At 43.3% G+C, this 22,983-nt stretch overlaps 1 protein-coding gene and 1 pseudogene across 1 annotated transcript in view; one reads left to right on the forward strand and one right to left on the reverse strand.

Moving 5' to 3' along the window:
- Positions 1 to 17,524, reverse strand: part of LOC108705308 — a 69,138-nt pseudogene extending 51,614 nt beyond the window's left edge.
- Positions 17,112 to 22,983, forward strand: part of ankrd34b.S (ankyrin repeat domain 34B S homeolog) — a 46,998-nt gene continuing 41,126 nt past the window's right edge. Inside the window, exon 1 of the mRNA XM_018244400.2 lies at positions 17,112 to 17,487. The gene's annotated coding sequence lies outside the window, so the exon portion shown is untranslated. The remainder of the gene's footprint in view (positions 17,488 to 22,983) is intronic.

Consider the following 22,983-nt stretch of genomic DNA (forward strand, 5'->3'; position numbering starts at 1 on the left):
TCCCATTTTGTGCAGAAGTCACTCAGGAAATACTGCATGTATTCTTCAATAAAATATACACTTAGGGGCAAATTTATCAATGGTCGGACTTGAATATTCGAATTCCGAAAAATTCGAATTTCGAGCAACTTTTTTTTTGTGTACTTCGACTAGGGAATAGTCCAAATTCGATTTGAATTTTAAAAAAAAATAGAAAATTAGAATATTGGAATTTATCATGTACTTTCTCTTTAAAAATTCGACTTCAATCATTCGCCATCTAAGTTTTTTTTGGGAAAAACTTTAGTTCGAATTCGATCAATTGCGCTATTACTTCGATTCGTAGAATTAGAATTCAGCCGAATACAGACCTATTTGATCGACAAAGGACCTAATCCGCCAAAAAAAACTTTGACTTAATTTCGGTTGGTCTTTTTGAATTCTTATTTCTACGTTTTTCAAATTCGAAATTCGACCCTTGATAAATATGCCCTTTATAGTATTAGTTGAAAAGTATTGCAAGGTCACTACACCAACAAATTATCTGAATTGATATTTATTTTCTTTTGCTGTAATTCCCCAACCTTTAATTATTACTTTTAACCTACTGATGATGTTTTCTCTGGTGTTTTAACCTCCAATGACACAGTAAGTAGCAGGATGAAGACAGCAACATGGGGGAAACTGCATTTAATTCTGACCCATCCCAAATAGCAACACAGAGGCAGAATTGTCTCCAGGTTCTGTAGAGTCATATCAGTATTTACATTCACTGCTTCTTCCCTTGATTGAGAGTGGACTCCTGAAAAAGTAAGTGTAGGGACCTGTAGGGTTAATTCCCCTCTGTTTCTATCCACATGGCTGGAAATCCCTGTGCAGATTTAGCTACAGGGTTTCCCAGGGACTGGACAAGGGGCCAGAGCCCTTGTGCTGGTGCAGCATGCCAGATACTGGAGTATCCCACAAGGTGTCACTGCTGCACCATTATAAAATGAGATGCCATGTGCTCAGACCCAGGGTTACAGATTTTTGCTATCTTACTGCTTGTTACTTCTTGGAGGAGAGAGTGAATTCAGCAGCCAAGATGTAGAGGTAGGAGGCCTCTGAGGCTGGGGTAGGTGACCCTATGCCTGGGAGCTCGGCCAGGAGGGGCTGAATCTCCGGATTTTCCAAACTGGATGTGGAAATGCCCGCGCTATATGCAGTTCTCGGAGCTAAAGTTCAGCTACGGATTCAGCAACAGTGTGCTCGCACTATAGTGCTGGGAGCTATGTCTGGAGGATCAAGCAAGCTGCATGTGCTTCATGGAATGGATTCATCGCCGGGGATGCCTGCTCCAGCTCTGGATGAATCCCCAGGGTAAGGTGTGCCCAGGGGAGGGTAGAAAAAGAGAGGATCCAGAATGGTTTCCGTTTGTGACACAGGCTGTTTGTAGATGCAAGTACCTAGTCCGGAGGGAAAGATACTTGGGAAAGTAGCGCTACCTGGACCATTTGTATTCATTGGGGATAAGGGAGTGAGACTCTGATTCTTCCAATGGAGTAGTGCGGGACTTTGCCTGGTAGGGAATTACCAGGATAGGACTGGCATAGGTTCACCAGGGTAGTGGGTCATGCTAGTTGAATGCATATTTGTACTTTTACAGTTTACTTACCCTTTAATCTGCACTTCTTTGTATAAAGTTGATATTTTTATAAAGCAAGTGTGTGTATTGAATGTTTTTCCTAATGGGGCCACCCGCAGGTGTATTCCCGGATCCCATTAGGTGGAGGCACTGCCAAAGAAGAGTTTTCCCAGTACCCTTTTACCTAGCAAAGGGGACTCAGGACCTGCAATTGGTAAGAAATGGTGTGATGTATAACCTTTGGCACAGGGGGGTGGCCAAAAAGGGGTTATATAAGTATACGACTGGGAAGCCTGGCACGGTTTAATCGTTTTCTCCATGAATTCATCCATCAATTCCCCATAACTAGCATCATCCTAGCTCATCATACGTGAAAGGAGTTTGACTCTGTACTCTAAACCTTAAAATATATATGCAATTATATATTGGTCATATTTTACACATCAGTATCCAACACTTCAATGTGTGGTTCACTTTTAAATCAACTTTTAGTATGTTATAGAATGGCTCATTATAAGCAACTTTTCAATTGGTCATTGTTTATTTTTTTTATAGTTTTTGAATTATTTGCCTTCGTCTTTCACTCTTTCCAGATTTTAAACTTGGGTCACTGACCACATCTAGAAAACAAATATTTTGTAAGGCTACACATTTATTGTTATTGCTACTTTTTATTTCTCATATTCCTATTCAGACCCCCTCCCCAATTCATATTCCAGTCTCATATCCAAATCAATGCATGGATGCTAGGGTAATTTGGAACCTAGCAGCCAGGTTGCTGAAATCACAAACTGGAGAGCTGCTGAAATAAATAGCTAAATAAACCACAGATAAAAAAATGGAAACCAATTGCATATCACTCTCTGCATCAAAGGTGAACAACCCATTTAAGACCACTATGAATTAAAGCATAACTGTATACGGTCTGCAGTGAATCAGGTATGGGCCTCTGGTATCAAGAGACAGCTGTAAAAGCCAAGGTGAAGGCCATTTCATATAACAAAACAGATGGTTATTGAGGTGAAATACTGAGGTTTGGGTAAATCCAAATAGAAAAGGATTATGACAGACATGAGTCACAGATCAACATTCCATCCTTGTCTTTCATTGCTTTGCTGCCAGCAATGTTTTACATAGATATTACTACTCGGTTGTCTTTGTATTGCCATGGTGATGTGTTATTAGTAGTATTATTATAACAAATGTACTCTTATCTGTGAATCAAGACACTGTTATATCCTCTGGTGCATCCAGTGCCATAATCAATTACACCTTGGCTTCAGGACTGTGACAAGTTATTTGCACAATGGATTTATATTTTGTGAATATTCTGTATGTCACATAAGTGGTAAAATAAAGTCGGATATTTTTTATTTTAACGGAAATACTTAACAGCTTGGAATCTGTTTCCTCAAAACTTGTTATCCAGAATGTCCCTATAACCAGCAATGATATTCCCCACTGTATACTGTTTAAATAATGAATTCTTCTTTCTCTGCCTGATTTGCCTCCTTATTGATATGGTCATGCCATAGAGGGCAATAAGAAATGTATTTTCAACATTCCGGCAAGTTCTAAACACTTTTTTCATTGCACAATTTGCCCCACTCTCTGTTTATCACTTGCTTGGAAATGTTTGAAAAAAATTATGTATACACAAAGTCACAACATAATTCTAAGTCATGACTAGTCAGGATATTTGATAAATGTTCCCCTAGGGGGTTATTTACTAAACTCCGAATGCAAAAATTACGACAAATTTGTAATTTTTTAATATACAATCAGACTTTTAAAAAATCACAATTTTTTTCAGAATTTATTAAACCCAGATGATAGAAAAGTCTTTATCTGAAAATCTGGCATCTCAGACCTGTTGAGGTTGCATATAAGTCAATGATTTGTCCCAATGATTTTTTGATGTGTGCTGGGTTTCGGGCAATACCCCGAAGTTTTCGGTTGAAAATTACGGAAAAATTTTGAAAATCAGATGAAAAAAATTCGAAAAATTGGTGAAAACCGGATTTTTCCCACAAAGCAAATTATCGGGAAAATTTAATAATAAATAAGCGTAAATAACCCAAGCGGATTTGATCGGAGTTTGTAGCAGAAAATATTGAGATAAATTCGGACTTTGATAAATAACCCCCTTAGTGTCAACTGTTAACAAATGAGGAAAAGTTTCCACAGCCTGTACAGCTTACAATCTATGTGTGTGGGTAACTTTCAGACAGAGGAGGACAATTAGTGCTAAGGTGGTTTAGGCATTGTCACAGGCCTGTGTTTACCATAAAGGAACTCGAGGGCCTGTGCCTAGAGCAGCAGCTTTAAGGTTGGCGGAAACCCTCGGACATCTATATGGTAAATACATTTTTGCAAAAAAAAAAAGCTCCTATTCCCCTGCTACCGGATATACTGTATCCTCCATGAAATCCAACTGCAGAGGTGGTTGGTATAATGTGCAGGTGGTAGTGGAAGTGACATCATAAGTATGTGCATAATATTGTGACATCACATCAGTTGACGGCATTGCTCATGCACAAATGGGCGCAACAAGGTCGGGTGTCTAGGACGCCACTGGACCAGAATACAGCCCTGCATTGCCGTTGAAAAAATGCATCCAGGGGGGTGGGGAGCATGGGTGCACAGCCTGCACTCAGGCCCGGGAACTATTAGTTTCGTTATTGAGTAATAGTGAGGGGTGCAGCCAAACGATTGCTCTGAGAGGAGCGGAAGGGTTGGCAAGGAGCGTATACAGTGCTGGGACAAGTTGGCCAGGTGCCCTGGGTAACCTGCCTGACTATGTTGCCCCCTCCCCAAGATGAGTGATCAATTGAGTGGCCAGAATAGGAATTGCTGCCACAGGTGGGGGGCACAAGGGTCTGAACTAGGGGAAGGTGGTAGAGGAGGTACCGTGCCTGGTGGCCCTTCACTTTTGTGCCACCATCAGAAATCGTGGGGCACTGTACAACAACATTTTCAGGGCAGGATTAGGAAGCCTGCCACCACATCACGGTAGAAACTTCAAGCAGGTGCCTACGTTTACCTAAATTGCACTTTGTGTAATGACTCACCCTGGTGGTCTAGTGGGAGGGAGTCTGCAGGGACGCCTGCAGCCCCCTCAGCAGGGACGCCCACCACGTTGTGGTTCCTCTTCTAAATCTTCTTAGGGTCTTAGGGCGCACCTCTTCCTGCTTTATGGGTGCATTCACGCTGGCGTTACGACGCCAACGCGCAATGGTGCGAATTTCAAAAGTATTTACATTGCCCGTTATAGGATTTGTTCCTTGTGAGTTTCCTCCCGAAGTGAAAGGTGGCTGTTAAAGGCTGAAGCAAGAGCCGAGAACAGGGTGCTTAGCATCGATGACCCTGCCCGCTTTTCCCTAGAAACCTTCTTACATAGTTCGGCAATACTTTACGATGACCCAGATCGGAGTTCCGCCGGTGTGCCATTGAAACTGGTTGGAACGATATGGCTCTTCTGAGTCAATTCCGGTTAGGGCTCTCTGATGCTGTAAAAGACAGTTTAGTAAACTACCCTCTATCTACCAATCTGGATGATCTGATGTCTCTTGCCATCCAAGTAGATAGAAGACAGAGGGAGAGAAGGAGTGAAAAGGGTTCTTCTTTTCCTACGGGGTTTACTAATGTTAAGTCATCTAACCCCTCAGTGCCTCTACCTCAGGAGGAACCCATGCAATTGGGAATCACTCATGAGGAAAAGGCCCGCAGTCGGTCTCAGGGTCTGTGTATTTACTGTGGGGAAAAGGGTCATTTTCTCAACAAGTGTCCTAAGAGGTCGGAAACTTCACAGCCTAAATCGAAATGGGGAGCTCCATTTGGGTCATGAAGTTTCCTTTCCCCAATTTTCCTCTAGGATCATGGTACCTGTTAAATTAACCTGGCCTACGGGCTCCGTTAAAGTTTTTACTTTACTGGATTCAGGGGCGGCAGGGAATTTTGTGGATGCTGCTTCGCAGAAAGGTTTAAATTTCCTCTATTATCCCTTATTCCTCCCATGAGAATCTTAGCCGTTGACAAAAGCCCTTTGGGGTCAGGTAACTAAGAAAACTGTGGCATTGTCCATGTGCACTAACAACTTGCACTGTGAGGAGTTATCCTTCTATGTTATCGAGGGGTCTTCTTCTTCTCCTCTAATTTTAGGGTTACCTTGGCTACAGGTACATAACCCACATATTGACTGGGTAACTGGGGAGGTTCTTCAATGGGGTCAAAAATGTAAGGGCTCTTGCATGTGTTCCTCAATTGGTGGAAGTCATATCCCTAGAAGGTTTACCCGCGGCTTATGCTGATTTTTCTGATGTTTTCTCTAAAAAAGCCGCAGAAACATTACCTCCTCATAGGCGGTACTGTCCAATTGACCTCATTCCTGGGTCTACTCCCCTAGAGGGAGAACTTAACCTCTTTCTTTGCCCGAAGCCCAAGCAATGAAAGAGTACATCACTGAGAATCTTGAAAGAGGTTTTATTAGGCCCTCTAGTTCTCCCGCTGGTGCTGGGTTCTTTTCTGTGGGCAAAAAGGATGGAGGTTTCACCCATGTATGGATTATAGGGGCCTTAATAAAATTTCCATCAAAAAACGCTATCCCCTTCCGCTGATTTCTGAGTTATGAGGTCAAGAATGCTACCATCTATTCCAAACTTGACCTTAGGGGTGCATATAACCTCATTCGTATCAGGGAAGGGGATGAGTGGAAACGGCCTCTAACACCAGGGACGGCCACTACGAATATTTAGTTATGCCATTCGGTCTTTGCAACGCCCCTGCAGTGTTCCAGGAATTTGTCAATGACCAAACGGTTGAATCCTAGGCAGGCTAGATGGGCTTTATTTTTTACCCGGTTTAATTTATCTTTCACTTACAGACCTGGTTCAAAAAACACTAAGGCCGATGCACTCTCTAGGAGTTTTGAGTCTAACTTGTCTGAACCTAGTGAATGTGTTCCCATCATTCCAGGTGATTTGATTGTTGCAGTTCTGGGACCAGACCTTGCCACACTATTGTCCTCAGTTCAATCTTCTGCCCCTGTAGATACTCCCTCCGGGAGGTTATTTGTACCTGAGGGCTTAAGGGAACAGTTTCTGGTGAGGCTCATAATTCTTAAATGGCGGGACATCCTGGAATGTCTAAAACTATGTCTTTATTGTCATGTGAGGTGGCCTTCATTTAACCAAGATGTCAAAAATGTTGTTAATTCTTGCCCTGTTTGTCAGAGATCAAAGTCTTCTAGGAAATTGTCACAGGGATTGCTAAAGCCATTACCTATTCCTGACAGACCCTGGTCCCATCTGTCTATGGATTTTATTGTTGACCTCCCTTCATCTCAAGGGAAAACAGTGATTTGGGTGGTGATGGATAGGTTCAGCAAAATGAGTCATTTCATTACCCTCCCACACCTCCCATCTGCTAAAACTTTGGCTGAGTTATTAATTTCTAATATTTTCAAATTACATGGTTTTCCGGTTAATATTGTTTCTGATAGAGGTGTACAGTTCGTTCCTAAATTTTGGCGAGCATTCTGCTCTTTGGTTGGGAATGATTTGTCATTCTCTACTGAATACCACCCTCAAACCAATGGTCAAACTGAAAGGGTTTATCAGTCCCTTGAACAATTTTTAAGGTGTTATGTTTCTGACAATCAATCCTCAAGGGCTGAACTATTACCTTGGGCAGAATTTGCTTACAATAATGCAACTCATGCTTCTCCTGGTCAATCTCTGTTTTTTAGGACCCAGGTTTTTTGGTCCATATCCCATCACTGAAATAATTAATCCTTCTTCTGTTCGTCTCAAACTACCTAATCATTTTAAGATCTCTAATTCTTTCCATGTCCCTCTCTTAAAACCAGCCACACAGGTGCGCCAACAGTCCTTTCCTCCCCCAGTGTTAGAAGAAGGTAAGCCTGAATTTGTAGTCCACGAACGCCTTGATTCTCGCCTTGTGTGGGGTAAGTTACAATATCTAATAAAATGGAAGGGCTACGGTCCTGAAGAGAATTCTTGGGTTCCTGTTTGTGACATTAGGGCTGATCGTCTCAGGAAACAATTCCACGTTAAGTTTCCTGAGAAACCTGGGGGTCCGGTGGCCCCTCCTTGAGGGGGGGTAATGTAATGACTCACCCTGATGGGCTAATGGGAGGGGGTCTGCAGGGGCGCCTGCAGCCCCCTCGGCGGGGACGCCCGCCACGATGTGGTTCCTCTTCTAAATCATCTTAGGGCACGCGCGGCGCGCCTCTTCCTGTTTTATGGGTGCATTCACGCTGGCGTTAAGACACCAGCGTGCAATGGCGCGAGTTTCAAATGTATTTAAAGGCGCAGTTTGTATTTTTACATTGCCCGTTATAGGATTTGTTCCTTGTGAGTTTCCTGGTGCCTCTGTGCTGTATAGCTTCTGTGATCTGATTCCTGTTGTGACCCCGCCTGTATTTGGACGAGTCTGACTTCTGTATCCCGACTCTTGCCTGGTAACTGACTTTGCTTATTCCGCATTCCTTCTGATTGATCTCCTGGTTTGACCCTTGCCTGACTGACTCCATTTGTACTCTGCCTGCCCCGACCCGGCCTGAATTGACTTAGATTTCTGTCTACGCCTTGTACCACGACCTTCTGCCAAAAAGACTTTGCATTACCATTGTGCCCCTTTGCTTGTTCAGAACCCCTCGCTTTGCACCTCTCTTAAGAACTGGTGGCATTCGATTAGCCGAGGGCTCCTCCCGAGGTGAAAGGTGGCTGTTAAAGGCGGAAGCAAGAGCCGAGAACAGGGTGCTTAGCATCGGTTCTGAATTTAGGGTGCCAACCGTGACACTTTGTTTAAAGGCATGTAAAGTCTAAAATAGAATAAGGCTAGAAATGCTGTATTTTGTATACTAAATATAAACATGAACTTACTGCACCACAAGCCTAATCAAACAAATAATTTATGCTTTCAAAGTTGGCTACAGGGGGTCACCATCTTGTAACTTTGTTAAACATCTTTGCAAGACTAAGTGTGGTCTGGGCTGCTTAGGGATCGTCATAAACAAAGCTGCTTGAGTTCTGCATGGCTGGGAAGTAAGGTGGGGGCTCCCCCTGCTGTTCATAAGTATGATTGTTTCCCTGCTCAGCAGTTAGGGACCGTCTGACAATTCCTATCCACAGCAGTAAATGAAGTGAGAATTTCACTGCATACAGTCAGGTTTCTTATAAAAACGGTACACATTTTTTAATTAAAGTATATTGGAGATAGTTTTCTTTTTCATTAAAGAATGTAAAAATGGGATTTTATTTTTTTGCCTTTACATGCCCTTTAAGAATTTGCCTGCGTTGCTGATGTAGAAATAAGTCATTTGGTTTAATCAGTTGGACAAAATGTAAAATACACTAGTGGCCAGGTCACCCTACACAAGTAAAAAAACCATTGATGGCCAGCCCCCCCCCCCTCTACAAGTTATAAAAAAATCATTGGTGGCCAGGGTTCACCCATACTTTACTTACCTCATTAACATCCCCCCAGTGTTGTCAGGGAAGGGAGGGCAAGAGCTTACATGTCTATTTCTGTACTGCCGTTTGGTTAATGAAGTCTAAGTCCCATTACAGATGCACAGGGATTGGATGGGTCAAGTTTTAACTTCCACTTTAGACTATCCAATCCCCATGCAGCTTTTCCAGGACTTAGACTTCAGTGACCAATCGGCAATAAAGAAAAACTGCTAGCATGAAGATGATGCCGTTGTGTAAGCTCCCATCGTCCTTTCTGAAGTCTGCAGATCTCTAACAGCAGGAGGGTCCGGCTCAACAAGTAAGTGCGGCACAGCCGGTCCCCCTAAGCCACAAAAAAAACCTGTAACCCCCTGATGGCGGCCCTGCCCTAGACACATGCCTCTTCTGCCTACCCCTAGTTCTGACCCTAAGAGTATGGAGACACAAGAGAAGAGATAACGTAAGGTCAACAGGAATGAAGGGCTTTGTAAGACATGATAAAGATTAGCAGCCATGATAAAAATTTGCCCCTAATGTTTCTCTATGCTAGTTTGCAGGTACAAGAATATGTCCGTTGCCTGGACTGTTGCCCTTACCCCATGGTCAAATACAGTAAATGGCTAACTTGACTTTTACTCTGCCTTTTTCCAGTTTGTGACTGAAATTACTCCCTGATGGACTTAACAGGTTGATTGCGGGGGTTCTAATTTGATTGTAATCTTTATCTTTTTTTACTAATCTTCCCTTTTTAGGTCCTCTTCTATTTATCTTCCATTCTAACTTCTAAACCACTGCCTGTTAAGGGTCAGGGCACACAGGCAGATTCAGGGAGATTAGTCGCCTGGCGACAAATCTCCTCTTCTTCAGGGCGACTAATCTCTCCGAACAGCCTCCCCACAGGCTAAAATGTAGATCGCCGGGCGACTAATCTCCCTGAATCTGCCTGTGTGCCCTGACCCTAACTAGGGTAATAAGCCTAATAAGTGAATTTAAAATCTTTTTATTCTAAAATGTAAAAGGTACATAAAACCCCCCACCAATGTAGATACAGTATTACTGCAGTTGCTCAATCACACAATATTTTATTGAGTTTCCACTATTCTCAAAATCAATTATGTTCATCAAATGAAAATAGATTATAAAAACAATTCTTCCTCTGTTCATTCAAATTTTGACAATTTGAATTTGACATAATATTTCCTTTAGAACAGAACAAGCTCTGCCTCTTCACCTGCCTCTTTCTTTCTTGTTATGCCCTTTAACCTTTTCACTTGTCAACTTTGCTTTACTTTTCACTCTGTTATATTTTGATCCGTGCTGTACCTTTTGGCTCCCAATTCAGCGGCTTCATTAGGATTAAGCACAAAGGCAAGAAGGAGAGAATACGGATATGACTCAACATGAGCTTGTCATTAGTGATGGGCGAATTCCCGCGATTCGCCACCGGCTTGTAGTTGGATTTTTTGCAGAGAATAGGAGGTGCCTTCACACTGCTTGATTTGAGGCTGATGACAAGTAGTGATGGGAGAATTTGGGGCATTTCGCTTTTGCCGAAAAATTCGCAAATTTCTTGCGGAATTTGGGAAACGGCGAAAAATTTTGCGAATTTTTCGCCGTTTTGCGAATTTCACTGGAAATACGCAAGTTTTGCAGAGAAACGCCCCAAATTCACCCATCACTACTTGTCATCAGCCTGAAATCAAGCAGTGTGAAGGCACCTCCGATTCTCTGCAAAAAATCCAACTACAAGCCACAACTTTCATCTTGTGTCAGATAACACACTGTAACAATTGCAGCAATTACACATTGTTTTAAATATTCTCACATTTTTGATATATTCCAGACCTCCTCCCCCCTAAAAAATTCAAGCTATTATAAACCATTTATTCAATTCTAGTTTTCAGGTTTTTTTAAAAAAAATTTGAGCTTGTCAACCCAGTAAAAATGATCAATAAAGTACGAATGAGAGGTTTTTTTTCACAGTTTTATTCAATGTTTTTTTTTGTTATTTGGGCAATCAACATGTTAAGTATGGTAACATTCTTTGAAATGAAGATGTTTTGGATATTCATTTTGTTTTAGTCACAGCTCACATTTATATTATTCATAACTGGCCTTCAGAAACAACTCATTCCCTTTGCACTGGGAACTCAGCGCTAGTCTTTATCACTCCCTCACAGTACATGATACAATGTATACATAGTGTGCTAAGCAGGACATGCTTAAAGTATAAGCAAACCTTTAAAAAAATGTAATGTAAAACACCACCTGCTGTTCCGTTTTTGTCACTGTACAGTGAAAGGGAACGTCTCAGTTTTACATCTAAAGGTATAGCTATTTCATTGTAAGAAATGACCAGCAGGTGGTGCAGTTGTTACAAAACACATTATATTGGCAGTTAAAAACTTAAATTGCTCTAAAACTGAAGGAAACATAAATAATTAATATAAATTACAAAAGAACTTAGAAAAGCAAGGTTTACTTATCCTTTATTGCATACCAAGAGCAGAATTCCCAGTCTAAAATATATAAATTCTACTCCTACTGTTAAAGGGGATCTAAACCCAAACAATGTCATCACTCAAAGTGAATTTCGGGACACTCTGCCAACTGAAATTAATTTTCTTTTTTTAGTAGTTTCTGACATATTAGAGGTTTTAGACTTAAATACCTTTATTTAACTTATGGGGGGGTGGTCGCCAGCTAATTTTATTTTTACTTGTAAGGAGGACCCTGGCCACCAATGGGTTTCTAGTGTTCATGTTTTAGTGCCCATGTCTGTGTGGCTTTTTTAGTGCGGTGTTGGAGTGGACGGAGCCAGGAAAAGCTTGCTATATGGGTCCCTGAGATTTCTGATGGGCACCCCTCAGAAATCTCAGGTGCATCGCTTCCAAGGTTGTGCTTTCATTACAATATTCTTCTAGCATACGGCTACAGACCATTCAGAGCATGATTATATACATTTAAATATAGAAAACTGAAGGTTCCATTTTTTTTCTGCTTGCTAAGGATTCCCTTGATAAATGCTGCAAGCTGCACTACAGGCGGCAATTAGGAGACAGAAGCAATAGTAGAAAGGAGCAATGCCAGCCTGCTGCCAGTATAAGGGAATTACACAAACCTGGCCACTTAGAGATTTCTACAACACTTTCTTTTTAAACTGTAATATAATTTCCCTAACTGCCACACTTTTAGCTGGTAAAGAATATATTTGGTGGCGCACCTCTCAGTTTAATGACCACATTATGTGAGGTGCTCACTGCAGGGAAACCGTATGAGTACAAAGTAATACAAGATTAAAGTCAAGTAGGCACTCACCTACTTGAAAAAAAGTTTTTATTTTCATTACATATTTAAACCAAAGTGTTTCAACGCCAATAAAAGATAAGGAGTCTTTGATCGCGGCACTGAAAAAAATTCTTACACTTTTAGCTGGTGCCATTGAACGGTGAGGGATCACAAAAATAATGGAACAGAAGCAACCGGCCTTGAATCAGAACATTGGAACATTTCCAGAACTAGATCAAGTGCCAAAACCCCAACATGAGCAGCACCAGCTGGAAACTCACTAACTGTAATAGTAACAAACTGTGTGTGTCAACTGCATCTCTGATAGTGAAGGGGGACCCGGAAGAAGTGAGTACTGAAATTGTAGACTGAAGAGATGCTGAACAAAAAACGAAATAACACAAAAACGACAATAATAAAACAATTGCAAATTTTCTCAGAAAATTACTTTCTACGTCACTCTAAGGGGCAGATTTACTTAGGGTCTAAAATCGAGGGTTAATTAACCCTCGATATTCGACTGTCAAAATTAAATCCTTCGAATATCGAAGTCGAAGGATTTTGCGCTATTCGTTTGATTCAAAGGATTTTAATCCATCGATCGAACGAAATTTCTTTGATCAAAAAAAGCTTAGAAAGCCTATGGGGACCTTCCCCATAGGCTAACATTGAGGTTTGGTAGGTTTTACTTGGCCAAGTAGGGGGTTGAAGTTTTTTTTAAAGAGACAGTACTTCGACTATCGAATGGTCGAATAGTCGAACGATTTTTAGTTCGAATCATTCGATTCGAAGTCGAAGGTCGAAGTAGCCAATTCGATGGTCGAAGTACCCCAAAAAAACGTTCGAAATTCGAAGTATTTTTTCTTCTATTCCTTCACTCGAGCTAAGTAAATGTGCCTCTAAAAGTTCAGTTAAAGTTGAACAACTCCTTTAATGGCAGTATAAATATAACTTTGGATATTTTGTTACCATCTTAAAAAGTAAAGTCACTTACTTAACTCACTGGAAGAGATGAAGCTCAGACGACAAACCATCCTATCTTATATTGCTGGGCCAAAAGGTATTGATGCCCATAGCAAGTCCCGCTTGCTCCCACTCCTGCTCACTGGCCAGCACTCATACTCACCCTTCTTCTTCTTTTTGGATTATTCTGCTTTATTCAGGAACTTTTTTTTTCAGAGGGCAAAGCTAGTCCTGGCCCTTCAGGGCACTTGCACAGAGGCCAGCTCCCCAAAACACAGTCCAATCCTTGAAGAAACTGAAATCAAACTCAATTTTAACATTTGGGTTTTTCTTTTGTTTGATGAATGAGCTTGTATAATGCAAAAACAATCTAATTAAACCCAATAAGTGATTTTATAGTAATATAATACAGAAACCATTGAAATCCTGTAAATTATAGTAATCATTCTTTTATATGGTCATGAATCTCCTTGGAGAATTATAATATCCTTATAAGTCCTTATATTTTACAACAGGTACATTATTCACTATATACACTGCTGTTCTTTTTCTAGTAATACAACTAATGTACAAGAGGAAATTCAAAACAGACTAAAACATGGAAAGATAAACAAAGGTCTGGAACTGGATGGTATTCATCCCAGGGTACTTAACTTAACTCTGTGATTGCCAACGCTTTACTTAATTTTTTAGGATTCATTTAGGTAATGTGGTGCCGTTATTCAAAAAGGGATCCCGTTCTCAGCCTCAAAACTAAAGGTCAGTTAGTCTGACGTCAGTGGTAAGAAAGCTTTTCTAAGGGGTATTTAGGGATGAGATAATGCACTTTATTGCAAATTATAATACTATGAGTAGTGATGGGCGAATTTCGGGCGTTTCGCTTCGCTGAAAAATTAGTGAATTTTCCAGGAAATGGTGAAAAATTAGTGAAACAGCGCCGGCGTCACGTTTTTCATGCCGCCGTCCATTTTTTTGACGCCGGTTTCCGTTTTTGGCTAAATTATGCCAGTGTCAAAAAAAACGCTAGCGTTCATTTTTTTGATCTTGACTTTGACTCTGGTAGTGGATGTGGTTTACTAAGACTTTGCTAAAGCATTTGATACAGTGTCACACAGAAGGTTACTGGTTAAATTAAGGAATGTTGGCCTGGAACATAGTATTTGTACCTGGATAGGGAACTGGCTAAAAGATAGACTACAAAGAGTGGTGGTAAATGGAACATTTTCTAATTGGACCAGTGTTGTTAGTGGAGTACCGCAGGGCTCTGTACTAGGTCCCTTGCTTTTCAACTTGTTTATTAATGACCTGGAGGTGGGCATTGAAAGTACTGTTTCTATTTTTGCAGATGATACTAAATTGTGCAGAACTATAGGTTCCATGCAGGATGCTGCCACTTTGCAGAGTGATTTGTCTAAGTTGGAAAACTGGGCAGCAAACTGGAAAATGAGGTTCAATGTTGATAAATGCAGGTTATGCACTTTGGCAAAAATAATATAAATGCAAGTTATACACTAAATGGCAGTGTGTTGGGAGTTTTCACAGCAGAGAAAAATAACTTTCATTTGAAGCAACGTAGGTGGTTCTTCACAGTCAGGACAGTGAGGTTGTGGAATGCACTGCCGGGTGATGTTGTGATGCTGATTCAGTTAATGACTATAAGAATGACTTGGATGATTTCTTGGACAGACATAATATCCAAGGCTATTGTGATACTAAGCTCTATAGTTAGTGTATGAGTATATATAGTTTATGTGAGTGTATGAAGGTGTCAGTGTGAGTGTGTATGTATAGGCGCTGGGTTTTTGGAGGGGTTGAACTTGATGGACTTTGGTCTTTTTCCAAAGCAACTCAACTATGTAACTATATCAGCATGTAACTATATATATGTACATGTACGTATAAGTAAGTATGATGCGCTGCTGATTGGTGTGTTGGGCAGCCAAAGCCCTTCCCATTAAAGTTCAGAGTCAGGGGGGAAACAGTTGGGGAAGATCTTTCCCTGGGGTGGGAGCAATTGAAAGGAGAAATAAAGGGCCGGTGTGCCGGCTTCCCATGTGGATATGGATAAATAAAGGAAAACTCACACACACATAAAAGGAGGAATAATGTCGCAGTGTGAGGCGTATCAGTCACGTTATGAGACAGAGGAGGGTGTGAAAGAGGTGCTGGCAGGGGTGTAACTACAGAGGAAGCAGACCCTGCGGCCAGGGCCGGATTTCTAGGCCGCACACCTCCCCGCCCGGTACGGATTGGGCTCACCCCCCACCTGCTCATCCTCCCGCCGCCGACCCGCACGTCCCCCCACTGCCAGCCAGCTCACTCCGACCCGCTCACTTGCTTTGGAATTTTTACAATAGCCGACACTGGGAGGGCGAGTTGACATGCGGCGGCAAGTGGGTTCAGTACAGGTGGGGACAGGTTCTGTTGCGGCCAGCGGGCGGCATGGCGCCCCCAGCATTTTGCCGCCCTAGGCCCGGGCCTATGCGGCCTGCCCACAAATCCGGGCCTGCCTGCCTGCGGCTGCTGGAGGGCCAAGGAGGTATAGGAGCCCTATAAGACTCTAATTCATATTCAATGTCAATAAATATTGCTAACAAAGGTCAACCATTAGACATTTTGGGGGCCTGAAAAATATATTGCTGTGGGCCCAATAATATCTTGTTACTCCACTGGTTGCCGGGTAATAACTAGTGGTGAAACCTGGGCTACAATGACTGGAGCCTGTGTGAGCCGTGTATGTGATGTGTATGTGATGTGTATGTGATTATTGTCATGTGGTAATTGTCATATGATCCCCGGACACACAGACGACTAAGGGCTCTTACTCATGAGCGTTTTTACCTGCGCTCCCCTGCGACCGTTTTTCGGCATTCAGCCGCAGGGGAGCGCAGGAATAGACGCATTTCATTATTTCAAATGGGGCTGTACTCACACAGGCGCATGTAGGCGCCAAACGCAGGTTGAGACGCAACATGCTGCATTTTTCCTGCGTTCGTCGCCTACACGCGCCTGTGTGAGTACAGCCCCATTTGAAATTATGAAATGCGTCTATTCCTGCGCTCCCCTGCGGCTGAACGCCGAAAAACGGTCGCAGGGGAGCGCAGGTAAAAACGCTCATGAGTAAGAGCCCTAAGGGCCACAGTCTGCAGAGAGTCACAGGGTTAATAATGAGTCCAGTGTGGCACTGCTCAGTTGGGGAAGATCTTTCCCTGGGGTGGGAGCAATCAGGGGTGCTTCGCCAATGAGGCGAGTTGAGGCTGTCGCCTCAGGCGGCAGCACCCCACTAGGGGGAGGGGGGCAGCAGCAACTGCTGCTGCCTCAGGCAGCAGAGGGGCCAGGATCACCCCTGGGAGCAATTGAAAGGAGAAATAAAGGGCCGGTGTGCCGGCTTCCCATGTGGATATGGATAAATAAAGGAAAACTCACACACACATAAAAGGAGGAATAATGTCGCAGTGTGAGGCGTATCAGTCACGTCATCCCCGAGTCCATGTCAGCCCGTGCGGCTCTACTGCTCCATGTTGCCCCTTCCCACACACGGTGCCCCCTTGGAATAGTCACTAAGTGGGGGCGAGAGTGTCCCTTTCCTGATGGCTGAAGTGTACAGACTGAGTGTGTAGTGAGACTGAATGTGTAGTGTACAGACTGAGTGTGTAGTGAGACTGAGTGTGTAGTGAGACTGAGTGTGTACTGACTGAGTGTGTTGTGAGACATTGTGTGTGAGTTTGTAAGTGCCGCCCCCACATCCCAACTACATCCCCCGGGAGGGAGGGGACAGTGGAGGTTTCCCTGACAGTTGGTGCGAGTTGCAGAGCAGGCGGCAGGTTCCTGAGCAGAGACTTTGCAGAGGCGGAGGTGGAAGCGGAGGCGGCAGTGGCTGCACAACAGAATCGCACGGCGCTATAATCTCAGCGACTGTCCCACAGGCAGCACCGCAATGCTCACAGTCACTGCAGCCCCTCAGCCGCTCAGCTCCCCGGGGAATCGGCCCGTGTCTCCCTACCTGCCCCTCACTGCCCCGGCCAAACTCACCTCCGCCTGTCAATGAAGCGGACACTTTGCGGGGCACAAGCGCCAGTGACACAGCTCTGCTGGTTATGTTGTATCCTTCCTCCAGCCGGCTCCTCTCGCCTCTCTCTCTCTCCCACTCACTGTCAGGTAAGGACGGAACTATACTGTGTGTCCTCTGTGTCATCATTGCCAAACTTACTTTAGTCTTTAGCCACAACTTGCGCCATTCTAACCATTGCCCGGTGCCCTGCCCAGTACTAGGGTGACACAGTCTCCTCATTAGTGCATAAAGCTTACAAACGTCTTTTACAGGGATGTTCCTCCTTTCTGCAGCCTATGAGGCCGCTGGGAGTTGTACTGTTGTAGAACCGCTGGGAGTTGTAGAGCCGCTGGGAGTTGTAGTGTTGTAGAGCCGCTGGGAGTTGTAGTGTTGCGGACCAGCTGGGAGTTGTAGTGTTGCGGAGCTGCTGGGAGTTGTAGTGTTGTGGAGCTGCTGGGAGTTGTAGAGCCGCTGGGAGTTGTAGTGTTGTAGAGCCGCTGGGAGTTGTAGATCCGCTGGGAGTTGTAGAGCCGCTGGGAGTTGTAGTGTTGTAGAGCCGCTGGGAGTTGTGTTGCGGACCAGCTGGGAGTTGTAGTGTTGTGGAGCTGCTGGGAGTTGTAGAGCCGCTGGGAGTTGTAGTGTTGGGGAGCTGCTGGGAGTTGTAGAGCCCCTGGGAGTTGTAGTGTTGTGGAGCCGCTGGGAGTTGTAGAGTTGCTGGGAGTTGTAGTGCCCCTCCTTCTATACAGCTGCTATTTAAGTAGTATGAAGCCCGAATGGCACTGACTCTGAATAACAACTATATTGCAATTACTTCTCCTAAACACAATGGAAAGGCCATATCATTTTGCACCAACAAGATTGGATTAAGTGGGCAGCAAGCGGATCAGTAAGGGAATCAGTGATGGGAAGGGAGTGTGTGTCGTGGCCGCTGGGAGTTGTAGTGTTGTGGAGCTGCTGGGAGTTGTAGTGTTGTGGAGCTGCTGGGAGTTGTAGTCTTTTGAAGCCGCTGGGAGTTGTAGTGTTGTGGAGCTGCTGTGAGTTGTAGTGTTGTGGAGCTGCTGGGAGTTGTAGTGTTGTGGAGCTGCTGGGAGTTGTAGTGTTGTAGAGCCGCTGGGAGTTGTAGAGCCGCTGGGAGTTGTAGTGTTTTGGAGCCGCTGGGAGTTGTAGTTTTGTGGCACTGACTCTGAATAACAACTATATTGCAATTACTTCTCCTAAACACAATGGAAAGCCCAAATCATTTTACACCAACAAGATTGGGTTAAGTGGGCAGCAAGCGGATCAGTAAGGGAATCAGTGATGGGAAGGGAGTGTGTGTCGGGGCAGGAGGAGACGACTGTACATTTAACCCTTGCACTATTAGCCAAGGTGCCACAGAGGAATTTATATTCAATTTCCAGCTCTATGTCCCCAGTAACTGTAATATGATTACACTGCCCCCCTTTCATCTTTCATGACACACTACAGACCACAATCTCATTTGTGCCCCTGAATTCATCTGCTGCGATTGCCAACAGCGGGGGTTAAAGGGAAATACATGCAGCTCCCACTGAGCTCCCTTCTAAGCTTTCCCTATGAATCCATTGCTCATTGCTCCCCTTACACTGAGAACATCTTATTACAGGCGCCTACTGCATTATTCCATCTAAATCCCGAGTTCATTTTATGTCTTTTCATTTTATGTGTAACAGGCTGAAATATGTTATCTATACAGTAAGCCTGTGTCTATTTCTCATGTTACTTAGTTAGCAGGTCTCACCTATTGGGTTGCTTTGGTGCTTGATATGTGTGTGTGCATGAAAAGTGTGGCTCGCTGTTGGCACAAGTTCATGTTTAGCCATTTTCAGGGCCAGATCTAAGGGTAGGCTCGTGCCTAGGGTGGAGACAGAAGGGGAAATAGTCATAGGGGCTCATTTATAAACAGTGGGCAAATTTGCACCTGGGCAGTAACCCTTAGCAACCAATCAGTGATTAGCTTTTTCAGCCAGCTGCAGGTTGAGCAGTGAAAGCAATCATCTGATTGGTTGCCATGGGTTACTGCCCAGGAGCAAATTTGCCCACTGTTTATAAATGAGCTCCATTGAGTGAGTGCCAGGGGGTGGGTAGCGAAGACTGTGGGGGGATAAATTTGAATTTGCAGGTGCCAATGACGCCACTGGATCTGCAAAGCATCTGGGCACATGCGTCTTGCCTGCCTTCTTCTCCCAACAGCTGCGCCGGAGCAGACCCAGCAGCACAAAATACATTTTAAAAGAAAATAGAAATAATAATTGAAAATAGGGTAGATGGTCCCCTGATCACACTCAGCCCCTAGGGCTTTGAGCAGCACTACTTGGCCTAGTTCTAGTCATGTTATATAACGAAACAGTCACCAGAGAGGTCTGATACTAATATAGTGACCTGAGCAGACCCTTTATATCCAATACATAATATAGTCAACGAATAACCAGTTTTGATATTATGCTAAAAAACACCAAGGTGCTGCTACTAAGTCACAGCAGTCAAATCAGTCCACCTTCCCCAAAGAACCCTTCAAACAAATATAAAATAATGGTGGAAGTTATGACGTTCAGGTGACGCAGTGAAGCTTTAATCCAAGTGAGATACTTGCCTCAGGGAGCACTTTACAAAAGTAGGCCAAAAAATGCCCCATATAACTTTAAGGGCTCTTACTCACGCGAGTTTTTACCTGCGCTCCCCTGCGTTCCGTTTTTCGGCGTTCAGCCGCAGGGGAGCGCAGGAATAGACGCATTTCATTATTTCAAATGGGGCTGTACTCACACAGGCGCATGTAGGCGCCGAACGCAGGTTGAGACGCAACATGCTGCATTTTTCCTGCATTCGGCGCCTACACGCGCCTGTTTGAGTACAGCCCCATTTGAAATAATGAAATGCGTCTATTCCTGCGCTCCCCAGCGGCTGAACGCCGAAAAACGGAACGCAGGGGAGCGCAGGTAAAAACGCGCGTGAGTAAGAGCCCTAAGAGTGAATATGGGTTACGAGATGATTTGGAAAGTAACACTGATAATAAACACGTTTCACATGGATTGCAGACTGCAATCAATACAATCAGTTGCGGCCTCGTTCATGATTGTGACCTTAAAGGACCAGTAACATAAAAAAATTTGTTTCTACTTAACGAAAAAAAAAACACCAAGACATTTTTAACTTTAAATTCGCAAAGTCTTTATTAACAAATAACTTACCAATTCTCCACTTTTTTATGTTACTGGTCTTTTAAAGAGATACTGACACCAGAGAATAAACTTTTTTAATATCTATCATAACATTATCTTTGAATGCTTTTTATAATTTTGCCATAAAAGTATCTGTTTGATGCTTTTACATTACCTTTCTTACTCCCATGTTCCTCTATGAGGGGGCTGCCATATTTGTGCAGCAGGAGGCCGTTAGCATTAGAAACTTTAACTGACACATTGAGATGGGACAGTCAGGTTGGCAAAACAGTCAGGTTTAGGAACTTCAACTAACAATTACTTACAAAAGCAGAACGATTAGCGAAAAATGATCAACATGACCTACTGGTAACTTTTTATGTAGATTAATATTTTGAAATAGTGTCTCTATCACTTTAAACAGACTTCAACCTGCGACAGTAACAACAGGGCAGTCACATTTCTAAGGGCATTTCTAGTATTACACTGAGCCGGGTACTTGCCAAGCTCTTCATTGGGCTTCTCAGGCCTGGAGGCAGTGGTATAACTACAGAGGAAGCAGACCCTGCGGCTGCAGGGGGGCTCAGGAGGTATATGGGGCCCACAAGGCCCTATATAATGTGCAATTTCAACATATATTGGTAAAACAGGACATCCTCTGGATATGTTGGGGGCCATAAATTAATTTGCTGTAGGGCCCAGTAACATCTCGTTAAGCCACTGCCTGGAGGTCTGTGTATTATACTACAGGGGAACATGTAGCCATACTGCAAACTGGCATTGGAGCTGGGCAGTATGTTGCAGGTGCCTTGGCAGAGAGGGTGCAGTGCCCTTTAATACAGCTTTACTATATGGTGGTGGGAAGGGGTTTGAAGCCCAGTTGGAATTCCAAGTTTACTGAATATGATTTTGGCCTTATTTACTGACAGTACAGATATTTATTTCCTTGGATGAGGAGTTTCATTGTCTTAAATGGGTTGTTGACTTTTGAGTTAACGTTTAGTATGATGTAGAGAGTGATATTCCCAGACGATTTGCAAATGGTTTTCATTTTATATTTTTTGTGCAGCTCTCCAGTTTGCAATTTCAGCGATCTGGTAGCTAGTATCCAAATCACCCTAGCAACCATGCAAGAGACTGGAATAGGAATAGGATAATTGAATTGAAAGATGAGTAATACAAAGTAGCAATAACAATACTGTTGTAGTTTACAGAGCATTTGTTTTTTAGATGGGGTCAGTGACCCCTATTTGAAAGTTTGAAAGAGTCAGAAGAAGAAGAAAAAGGCAAATTATTAAAAAAAACTATAAAAAAAATAATAATGAAAACCAATTGAAAAGTTGCTTAGAATTGGCTATTCTATAACAAACTAAAAGTTAAAACTTGTTGGTGAACCATTCTGAGTATGCATTGCCCATGCTGCAGCTACCATTGCTCCATCTGTACTTTCTATTAATGAATAGAATTAGAGCACAGAGCCTTGTCCATGTCATGAGCTATTTGTTGAACGTTGGATCTGGGTGACTGTGAACTCTTAGGGGTGTCTAATATAGTTAAAGATCTCTACAAAACCAATTCTGTGTGATGAATGGGATGACTTATCTGTATTCGTGACTATAATGACTCCCTACACCCTTCTTGCCTTGGATATTTATGCCAGTGACCCATAACTGTGTATCCAGTGAGGTTTTCCTTATAATCTACTGAATTTGTTTCCTCTTCTGCACTCATATACATATAATACATATAAGACGTGGGCTACCAGTTACCCTCTGAAGTCTGTTCAACTACAACTATCAGCAGCCTCAGGGCCAGATTTACATAGCAAGCGCCCCTAGGCCAGCTCGCTATGCCAACATTTTTCAAATGAAAAGAGGGATAAAAAAATTGCTGCGCACCATGCCCATTTCTGTGGCCACACCCCCTAATTATCATGTTCCTTTTACAAAATTTGGCAGGTTATGAAAGTCTGAACATATTTCTGTGTTTTTTTTTTCAGTTATTACAGTTTTGTTGTGAATCGGGTGTGTTCGGGCCGACCTCAGCATTACCTTTAGCAGGTTGTGGGCAGGTTCGGGTTGAGCTCGCCCACAACCTTACACTGCCAGCTTCTATTTTTATTGGCACGCCCTCGCCATGCCAAGGGCTGGATTTACATAGCAGACGCCCCTAGTCCCGCTGCCGTTCAACGCCCTGTCCCCTCCCCTTTCTTTGTGCACATGCACAAATTTTTAGCATCGGGTCCGGAGTTCTGGGGATTGGTGCACATGAAATTTTTAAAACTATCATATCTCCTGCGCATCCCCAGTGTTTCTAAACCAATGTGGGTGTGGTTGGGCAGTATGCCGCCCTCCCTTTGTGGCCTTTCCACAAATCCGGGCCTGAGCAGCCTATTAGGTAATAATTGGTTCTATTTTAAATCATATG

This window comes from Xenopus laevis, chromosome 1S, assembly GCF_017654675.1.
Source record: "Xenopus laevis strain J_2021 chromosome 1S, Xenopus_laevis_v10.1, whole genome shotgun sequence".
Taxonomy (NCBI): Eukaryota; Metazoa; Chordata; class Amphibia; order Anura; family Pipidae; genus Xenopus; species Xenopus laevis.